General features: G+C 43.0%; 1 long non-coding RNA gene across 3 annotated transcripts; it reads left to right on the top strand.

Annotated features, from left to right (window-relative positions):
- The first annotated feature begins 2,715 nt into the window (after window positions 1-2,715).
- On the top strand, window positions 2,716-9,972 carry LOC136532030 (uncharacterized). 3 transcript variants are annotated; one of them, XR_010778160.1, is made up of 5 exons: window positions 2,716-3,071; window positions 3,347-3,399; window positions 6,455-8,207; window positions 8,339-9,422; window positions 9,557-9,972. It is a non-coding gene; the product is annotated as an uncharacterized lncRNA (long non-coding RNA). The 3 variants fall into 3 exon arrangements; XR_010778158.1 differs by having other exon boundaries at window positions 5,279-8,207; XR_010778159.1 differs by having other exon boundaries at window positions 5,279-8,207; window positions 8,339-8,442; window positions 9,557-9,970.
- The last annotated feature ends 274 nt before the right edge of the window (window positions 9,973-10,246 follow it).

Raw genomic sequence — 10,246 nt, 5'->3', positions numbered from 1 at the left:
TGGTATTGTATTAAAAAAAATCCTGTTATGTATTGCAAAAAGTTACCATGTATCAGTTTTGATTACTGAAACTACTAATGAGAAGAATTTTGGAAACTGCAACTCCAAAAAATGACAGCTCCATGGTTGTTGTATCTTTGTTCATTTGTTTGTTTATCACAAATTAAAATGCATAAGGACGGTGCTTCATTGTTTGTGAATAATACTGAAATAACCCGCAACATGAACATATTGTTTGTATTAGCTCACTTTGTTTCTAAGAAAATGCACTTCTAAGTTGTTCACTGTGCTTCTGTTCTAGTATCAATCATCTTAGTATTATTTTGACCGTTTGTATTGGAGCTACACCATGAGATTTTCTTAGTATTATTTTGACTGCTATAAGAACTGTTCCAGTATGCAGTAGTGTCCTTGTCTCAGGTTTCCAATGATCTCACTAGAATTACTCAGATATAATGGTGGGTTTAGTTACTGAATTTTTTGTGTTGTTTGTTCAGCGCTAGCTGGTTATTCAGTTTCACTAGATGGTTTCTTGTTACTTGTATTATTATCTAGATGATGTCTTGATTTGCCAAATGGCATGCAAAAGTAGCTCAAATCAGTCTAAAACTCTGAAATGCTCAAATCAGTCTAAAACTTTGAAATCCTTCCTACTGTCTTTTTATCCGGATAATGGGGTGGGCATAAGCTTATGCTGCTGCTTGCAACATCTGAATATTCTATTTTTCTAACATGTGTGTTAGTCTTAATAAAATTTTTGAATTTCAGACGTGGACTTGGTTTATGCTATATGCTCGTCTCTTCTCAGTTCTGTTGTTATTTGGTTACTAACAAACCGATAACATTGCTGTTATGCCAGTTACCGAGAAGTAGTAGTGACTGCAGTAATAAAGTTATTTCAAATACTCAATTATCACCTCTATAGCCGGTTGCATGAATATAACAGGAGCAGGAGTTATATGCAGCTGTGTGCCTACTAGTGCTAGGATTATTTAAGGGCAGGGCTTGAACTGTCAATCAAACTAATAGGTCGACCAGTAGAGTTTTTACAAATCACACTGGTGAGGCGAATGGTCCAGTATCTCACTCTCAGTTAAGGTAGTTCAGAGCCAGGCTAGTTCCCATCAATTATTCATGTTATTTTGATATACTATATTTGCAGTTCTTTATCTCTCTATTTTGATTCTGGAGCAGTTCAGTACTTCAGTTTGTTTCTGAATTCTGCGATGTGGTTGGCCACAAAGTGAGTTTCTGAATTCTAGAGCAGTTCAGTACTTCAGTACATGGTCATGCTGTGCATGCCAAAAGTCACCACAAATTATCTCATGAGCATGCTTATGTACACTATCTCAGGGGGTAAGTATGTGTAAATGATGTCTGCAGTTGGACCTTGCAAGTAGGCGTAGTCTAGCTGTCCACTCTTGCTCTTATAGGACTTTGTCAGTATCATTAATAAAGCTGCAAGTCCAAATCTAGCTATGCAATGCAATGAACTATTCCACTTGTTACTATTTATCTAGCAATATTTTTTTCTTAACAAATACCTTTTCTTGTTACTCGTAGATCCCTCCAGCACCATTTGGAACTGAATTACTCGAGCAAGTGGGAGTTACAAAAGTCTATCACTACAAGAGTGACCGTTGTGAAGTTGCTTACTGTTTCTCGTAGATTAGTAGTAGTTCGGTAGTTGGGCACCAATATACCATGGTTAAATAGGACTTACAGCTTATTATTTATGTTCAAGTTCAACAACCTTCATGTTTGTTTTGGATTCAGGTCTTCGATACCCTGCTGTAGCTTTGGTACTGCATATTAATCTCATTTTTTTGTTGATGACAAGCACTTACATCTGTTTGTCAGGTCATGAAATTTCTGTTGGGTTTTGCTTTGCATGGTAATTTGAATTGTTTCAAGCTTGATCATATTTTGCTGTGTTAGTTAAATGCCTGGATATGTGAACATGCTATCAGTAGCCCGGGATTTATCTCTGGCCAAAGCGAGCAACAAATAAGAGCCTCCTGGATTGGTTCTGCTGGGGAACGAAACCTAGACCTGGAATGAGTGACCGCAAGTGGATCAACTAATTCCAGACCTAGATTCCGGGCCTGGATTGGATCCCTAGCTGCCGAACGAGGCCTTAGGCTCGGACTTGTAGGATCGGATGCTTCCGCATCGCATGACTCCATGAACCAAATACGCCATATATCTCTACCCCGGCTCCGTTCGTTTACACCGTTCCCAGTCAATCCTGGCCTGGAATGTTTTCGGGCCTATAGAAAATAACGAAGAAACGACAAGACCATGAATGATTGTGGCCAGGAATCACCCCCGCCCGCTCCCGCACCCTCCCCACATCCACCGGCGCCAGAAGCCTCCACGTCATCGATCCATGGCACCCCGACGTCCCCAATCAGCCCTCGGCCTGCCCATCCCTCCTTCCCAATCGGCAGCGGCGGTGCCGCTCCCGGGCCCAGTTTAGTTACCCAAAAATTTTGCAAAATTTTTCATATTCCTCGTCACATCGAATCTTTAGACGCATGCATGAAGTATTAAATATAAATAAAAAATAAAACTAATTACACAGTTTAGACGAAATCCACGAGACGAATCTTTTAAGCTTAATTAGACTATGATTGGACACTATTTACCAAATAACAACGAAAATACTACCGTGCCCATTTTACCAAAAATTTTGGAACTAAACTCGCCCCCGGTTCCCATTCGGCAGCGACGTCCTCGGCTTTATCAGGGTGCCCCCGACCGCACGCCGCCGCCGCTGTAGCACCCCTCCGCCCCGCGCCTCTCCGTCCCACCCTGCTCCAACGAAGCACCTGCCGCCGCCCGCCCTCATCAAAGCCTGCTGCCGGGGTCAGGGCGCCGCCACCGAGGGCCGCCGCCACGCCGTCGCTTCTGGCTCCTGGTTCTCGCCGACCAGCAGCAGCAGCAGCCCCGCCCTCCCAAAGCCTCTGCCACGAGCTCCTGCCGGAGGTGCGCGGCCGTGCCCGCGCAGCAGGGAGGGAGGCAACCACTGCGCCTAGGAGCACCCGATCTGTACTGTGGCCCAATGCAGTGTAAGCCACATTCTACCTTATATCCTGTGATTCTTGTATGTTCAGTGAAACCTACTGACCCAGTTGTTCAGTGGAGCCTAATTATTCTCTACTGACCCAATGACAAGTGTATTGGGCATTTGGTTGTCGGATCCACATTTTTTCACTGAAACCTACTGTTGTTCTAAAAAATAGGCTACCTAGCTGAACCTGTTTTGATTCATCATCATCAGTATGCTGCAATCGTGCTGTGTTTCTTTTTTGTGATGGACTGATGGCGCTGTGTTTCTTTGCAGAGAAACAAGAAGTGAAGAACGAGAAGAAACGAAGAAGCTGATTGAGACCTCAGGTATTTCAAGTATCTCCGAATCTCTTCTTCTCTAGATGGAGAACATGCTAATTCAATTGTTTTCATGTGTTGTACCATGATACTGTCGACATACACATTCCTAATGAATCTGAAATAAAAGCAAGGCTGAAAGTTTGTTGTCTAAAAATTATGATAACCAAAGTTTGTTTACGATAACCATTCCGGTTGCCTGAAAGGCTGAAATAAAAGCAGTACAAGTTTGTTGCCTGAAAGGCTGAAAGTTTGCCTGAATCAACTGAAAGCATTGCTTCATATGGTCAACTCTTAGTGGTATGGAATTTCAGAAGTATTGGTTTGTATTTAACTTAGCTGTATAGGGCCTGGACGAACAAGCACTTGAGTTAGTCTTGGGTCTCGGCGACAGCGTAGACCCCAGCTTTCATTTTTATGTTCCACAGCAAGGGAGAAGCGCGCTTAAGTTAGTCTTGGGTCTCAGCGACAGCGTAGACTCCGACTTTCATTTTTATGTGCCACAGCAAGGGAGAAGCGCGGCAACGGCAGTAAAAAGGACTCGATAAGGACAGTGGTGCACATCGAAGAAATAAGAGTGTTTTAACTTTTTACATGTGGCCAGGCCAGAAAAAGAATCGGCCAGCAAAGAAACCGGCCAGGAAACTACAAACATGAATACGTTTGTTGATGTGTGTCAAGTAGTAGTGCTGACTGTTGATGTGTGTCATACATACTGTTATTTTGTGTGAATTTAGCCTCAGTCTGAGTTCAGGACCTCATCCTGTCAAAATATCAGCAAAGTACATGAATACGTCAAAATGAACCCGTGGTATGAAAATACAATTGGTCATAAGTAACTGCATCTCATGCATTTGCGTTTGTTTTTCAGAAAACTAAGAATCATTTCTGCCTACAAGTTATATCCAGAGAAATTTGACAAGTTAGGTCCCAAGTTCAGAAAACTAGAATCATTTCTTTGCTAAATCACTGTGCTCTCTTTGCTTCAGTGATCATGATCATCCCTGTAAATATGCAGTGATCATGATCATCCCTGTAAATTTGCAGTGATTGCATTTTAAATGTTGTTTCCAGTGATTGCATTTTAAACTGTCCAGTTTAAAATGCATTTCAGCATTGTCTTTCAACTGACGGGTTGTAGCAGTAGCAATGTGCTTGTAAATCTTTGGTACAGTCCTTCTCTTTGGTACAGTCCTGCTTTTAATTTGACACTGTGATTTAAACTCACCAATACCAAATATGTACTGATGCTGCTTATTTCTGTAACGCAGTGACACCCTCACTCTATGGTATAATTAAATTCACTTTGTGATTTACTTTGGTTCGCATGCTTGTGATTTAAAAATAGTGGTGTGTGGCTGTTCTTGTCTGCAGTACCTACCAATACCAAATATGTACTGCTGCTGCTTATTTCTGTAACTTGGGAGGGGTGTCCCATGAATGATTTGGATATGATCAACTGCTTCTTTCTGTGACCATCCTCAAATTTTTCTTTGTGGGTTATAAATTTGCTGTCACTTGCATGAGTGAACCTGTTCTGGTTTTGATGTGGTTGAGTAAGGCAGAAAGTTAGAGTCAGATCTGTTTAAATTCCATTGCAGAAAGTTCTTTCTATTTTTGTTTTGGTTATTGCACAGGACTACATGAGAGTGATGCTTATTAAGCAGGTAGATAGGACTATAGGAAGGACTGAGATTTCTGAGTTTTTTCAAAGTTTGCTCCGATGGTTGACAAAGATCTAAATTTTCATTAGCCTTTGATCACTGCAACTCGACAAAAAACAATATGAGGTCACTTAGAACCATTGGTATAACGGTTCATGTTATTTGCTCTACTTGTTCATCTAACTGATAGAGATCCTATAATCATATGTCTCTGCCTATTGCAGATTAATCTCTATCTCTACTCCTAAAAAGATACTGGGAATCGTCAACAGACTACTTCGCGCCGCCACCAATGCATCACCCCGACTCCCCCACCTCCCTGACCCTACGCACCCATCCACTCCCCGCATCCCTCCCCGCCGCTGCCATGCCTGGCCCGACCCGGCGCCGCGCCGCCGTCGTGCCTCCCTACCCCGTCGACGAGAGCCGGAGATCGGATGTCGAGTGGCCCCATGGTGTTGTGCCCTTTCTGGTGGCGGCGCCGCTCCTCGCCCATCTCTTCTCCGCCCGATTCCCTCCATTGGTCTCCCTCCCTGCCTCCACGACGGCACGGCCTCAGCCTGATCCTCGCCATGGAGAAAGAAAAGCTCGCGGTGGCGCAATCCATCCTGAGTGGCGCCGGAGAGGCCGTCTCCTAGCAGCGCTGCTCCTCTACTGAATGCCCTGTCGTCGCCCTGTACAGTCGATGCGCCTCCCTGCCCTGCAGAGGGTCTCTCAGCAGTCAGCCCCGATCCACCCCCTCCATGCTGCACCCAGAGGGATCTCCGTGGGGGGAGGTACTCCTGTGATTGTGTAGAACTTGGACCAATATGGTTGTGTTATCGATGCCTGGATGTTGAACCCCAATTCGCTCTTCCATTATCTTCAAGACGGCGTCATGCTGCCCCCTGGAAAGTAAGAAAAGCTCCTTGCTTCACTGCATGTCGTTAGAAGATTCTCTACCTTTCCTGGAGGAATCAAGGCATAATTACCACTTATACTATGGTTATGGCCTTTCCATAAGATTTCTGGGGTTCTGTAGTAGTTCCGTCTAGATTACATGGTTCCTTTTCTTTTATTTTAATTTCAAACTAAGCTAATTCCAATTAATGGGCTTGACCATTATAACTGCATGTAACTATGTGTATGATCTAAATCCTAAGTAGAGGACTTTTACTGTCTTGTCTGAACTGTCATTTGATCTAAATCCTAAGTAGAAGACTTTTCTACTTAGTGTGCGTTGGTGTATGATATGTCTGTGTGTTTGAGATATATTAGCCACGAATTGTGAAAGTTTCACAGTACATAATTTTTATTCCAGTTCTCATGATAATCTAGGTTGCTTTATCTCAGTATTGGGTACTCAGCAAGAGAATATTTGCTTGAATTTGTCCTCCACTGACAGCCTTGTAAAGCTGCAGGTGCTATCTGTTGCAGGCTACAACCACTATAAACGGATATACCATCAAACTTTACAAAAGGGGCCAGTTTCACTTTGCTGTGTCAATTTGTCTTTTCTGCATATAATGAATGATATTCATTTCTGCACCCATAGAAACTGGAGTTCATAAATATGGCTCAGTGACTAATTATGTGGTATATAAGCTAAAGAGGTAGGTTTGGAGCAGATTTGGGTGGGTTTGATGGTAAACCTGATGACGGCAACCATGTCGAACTAGAGAAAAGCAATGTGCTGTTAATGCGACCTACTTTCTCTGCTCTGGTAAGGCATTTGCAACCATTTAAAGCAATGTGCTAATGACGAATGTGCAACCATTTAAAACAATGATATTTTAGATGTTATATGCTTCTCAAGAGGATCATTTCTGCTTACCGCTCGACACAAGGCTCCTGGTTGAACTTCCCAGATGTCTGTTACCTTTCAGCTGCTAACTTTCACTGTTTTTCTGAGGGGTTAACCTGCAGCAAGTTGTGTTGTATGTCAGTGTAGACCCTTGAAATTTCTTTCATTTTGTAATATATATACAAGTCATGGTGCCCTGAAATAACCATAAGAAACGGTGGAAGAAAAAATGATTATTAGATAAATGCTATTAATCTCAAAGTCACGTCAACACTTCAGCTTTATATGCAAAAACTCAGTCTTTGATCGGATGCCAAATAAGGGGGGGAAAGGAATTACATAGCCACACTGTTATGATTACGACTACTAATTTCAAACTTAGGATGTGGCAACCATGCTAAAGCATCTGACAGATTGAAGAAATCAAGAACTATGAATTTAGTTCATATTGACTGCTATGTTTTCATGGTATGATCCCCAACATTTTCTCTATTGAATGCTTAAATGGCGTGTTTGGTTTCTTTATTAGTATTTAGTATTGTGTTAATTCAGGCTGCTGCATTTTTGTCCATGCTGCCTAGGAGGCCATCGGTACCTAGAACTCCCAATTAAGCTAATCTAGCATCTAGGAGATCAAACATACATATCTATGAACTTGCTAAGCCTCTGTGGGTACCAGCCCTACTAAAATCAATGATTGCTTCTGCAAGCATTCTCTTTATTGGTTCTTCTAAAGTAATCATGTCCCTGTTCACATGGTAAGAGGTAAACTACAATAAGCTGCAAAAAGGATATTGGTAGGCTCTCTAACCTCAAGTCAGAATCTTGCTAAGTTTATATCTATGGTGACATCTGAGTCCAGCTTGAGTATTTTATTATACATTTTTATTTTTATTTTAATAATTTCCACTTCGCTTTTTCAGTAGCTATAAGCATTAAGGACACGACGATTGATGAGCAGTGTCATGTGGGGGTGCCAATATCAAAGGCGCTCCAAGGCTCGAGACGCAGCCAGGGCAGTCTAAAAGGGGGCACCAGCTGTAGCTAATGACAATGAGTAGTCTGGGGAAAGGATAGAATTAATGAGAGATTAAAGATGATTAATGGGGAGAGAACCAAGGAGCATGTGGCTGGCGCCTAGGGGCTGGGCAGTCCTATATATACCCTGTAATCAGCTTATGAGAAGGCAATCAAGAAACAAGTTATCTCCTAATCTACCTCTGCTGCTCTTAATCTCATCCCCTTCAACATAGGGCGTCCAGGGATAAACCCCACGTCATTACCAACCCAAGCTACGAGCTTCGTAGTCGAGGGTCTGCTACTTGAGCACCAGCGCCCTTGTGGCCTCTCTTCACTGACAGGCTAAAAAGGTCCTATTTTCATATCCCTTGCTATTTTTTATTCGAATAGGAATGCCCAGAATGATATCAAATCAAGGCCGCAACTGACATGATAATTGTCTGAAAGTGCCTGTAACTGATTTTTTTTGCCAATTGGTTAGGCGAGCATTGAAGGGCGGGCCTGGTGCAAGCGGTAGAGTCTTACCGCCTGTGACCGGAAGGTCCCGGGTTCGAGTCGTGGTCTCCTCCCATTGCACAGGCGAGGGTAAGTCTTGCTACTGACACTCTTCCCCAGACCCCGCACAGAGCGGAAGCTCTCTGTACTGGGTACGCTCTTTGGTTAGGCGAGCATTATTCTTTAGTGTTTCTCGCTTCTAGATTTGCCAATCGCCTCGATCAAGTTGTTCTATCCTGACAGGTGACAGTAGAGCTGTTTGAATAATTCTTGTGCATGTAACTTAGGGGGTGTTTTGATCCGGCTACTAAAATTTAGGAGGTGTATTGGGAGGATATTGTATGGGGTGTTCGGATACTAATAAAAAAATAAATTACATAATCCGTCAATACTCTACTAGACATTTTTAAGTCTAATTAATCTGTCATTAGCACATGTTTACTGTAGCAAACCATTGTCAAATCATGGACTAATTAGGCTCAAAAGATTTGTCTCGTAAATTAGTTGCAAATTATATAATTAGTTTTGTAATTAGTCTATATTTAATACTTCATGCATGTGTCTAAATATCCGATGGAACATCGACTAAAATTTAGGAGAGGCAACTATAACACCCCTTTAGTCTTTGCATTACCAGTTTTTTAGTGGGTGTGCGCATGGCTGGTGTTTGCCCGTGCGTGTGTTGTGCTCTGACGTGCGCTATGTTCATGCGGGAGTGCCTCATGTGCAGGGATGAAAACGGTACGGATATTTTCCGACCGTATTCGAAACCGAATCCGTTTAGAGGGGTTGAGATCTGTCCGTATCCGAGTCCGGATATCCAACATCCGATACCGTATCCGTATCCGAATACTCAAATCGCATATTTATGATGTCGATATCCAATCGTATCCTAACCGACATAGTTGACACTATCCATATTCGAATCCAAATCCGTACAGAAATATGAAAACAAATATAATATCGGTGATATCCGTCCGTATCCGATCCGTTTTCATCCCTACTCATGTGCCACATCTGAGACGTCTGGGATGGCATTTGTTGAGGAGAGGTGTGGCGTGCATGCCGGGGTAATGCCTTGGTTTTTGGCTTATAGTTATCGCTTTATATAGTTAATGAAAGGTTCAGAAAACATTGCCACAAGTAGAGTGCTCACGTTCTGTTCTCACTGTTTTCGGTTCGTGTTTGCCTGTGTGTTGTTTAGTAACAAGCTCGCCGGCGTCCAGGCGTGACCGTTCTCCGGCGAAGTCCAACAAGAGCTACATGGCAGATATATACTGCCCGAGAGATTCATATTGACACCGCTGACCGCCTTACTTCGTCACTGCCTACTTTCCTCCCTCACAGCCCCGCTCGCCCGCACCCGTCCTTGCTCTTCCCTCACCACTGCACCCGCTCGCCTTCCTACCTTGCCTCCATGTCGGCGAGTGGATCTAAGTGGACACCTCTATGGTGAGGTGTTTCTCGACTATGATATCCTCCATGGTCGGGTGTCTCTCGACGACGAACTACACGTCGGAGGTGTGGCCACACTGGCAACAATCTCCTCCATGGTGACTGGGCTCCTTCACAGGCAAGCGCAACCGGAACTGCACTCTACGGTGGTTATGTTGTAGCATGTGATGGATTTTACGGTGTTGCAACCGTCGATTTGAGATGTTGCAATAGTCGATTTGAGATGTTGCAACATGTTTTTCTAGATGTTGCAACTGTCGATTTAAGATATTGCAACATGTGTTTTTTTTGGATGTTGCAACAGTCGATTTGAGATGTTGCAACATGTTTTTTTTTTAATGTTGCAACATTCGATTTAAGATGTTGCAATATGTTTTTTTAATGTTGCAACTATCGATTTAAGATGTTGCAACATGTATTTTTTGGATGTTGCAATAGT

This window comes from Miscanthus floridulus, chromosome 2, assembly GCF_019320115.1.
Source record: "Miscanthus floridulus cultivar M001 chromosome 2, ASM1932011v1, whole genome shotgun sequence".
Classification (NCBI taxonomy): Eukaryota; Viridiplantae; Streptophyta; class Magnoliopsida; order Poales; family Poaceae; genus Miscanthus; species Miscanthus floridulus.
This window is presented reverse-complemented; position numbering and strand designations above follow the sequence as displayed.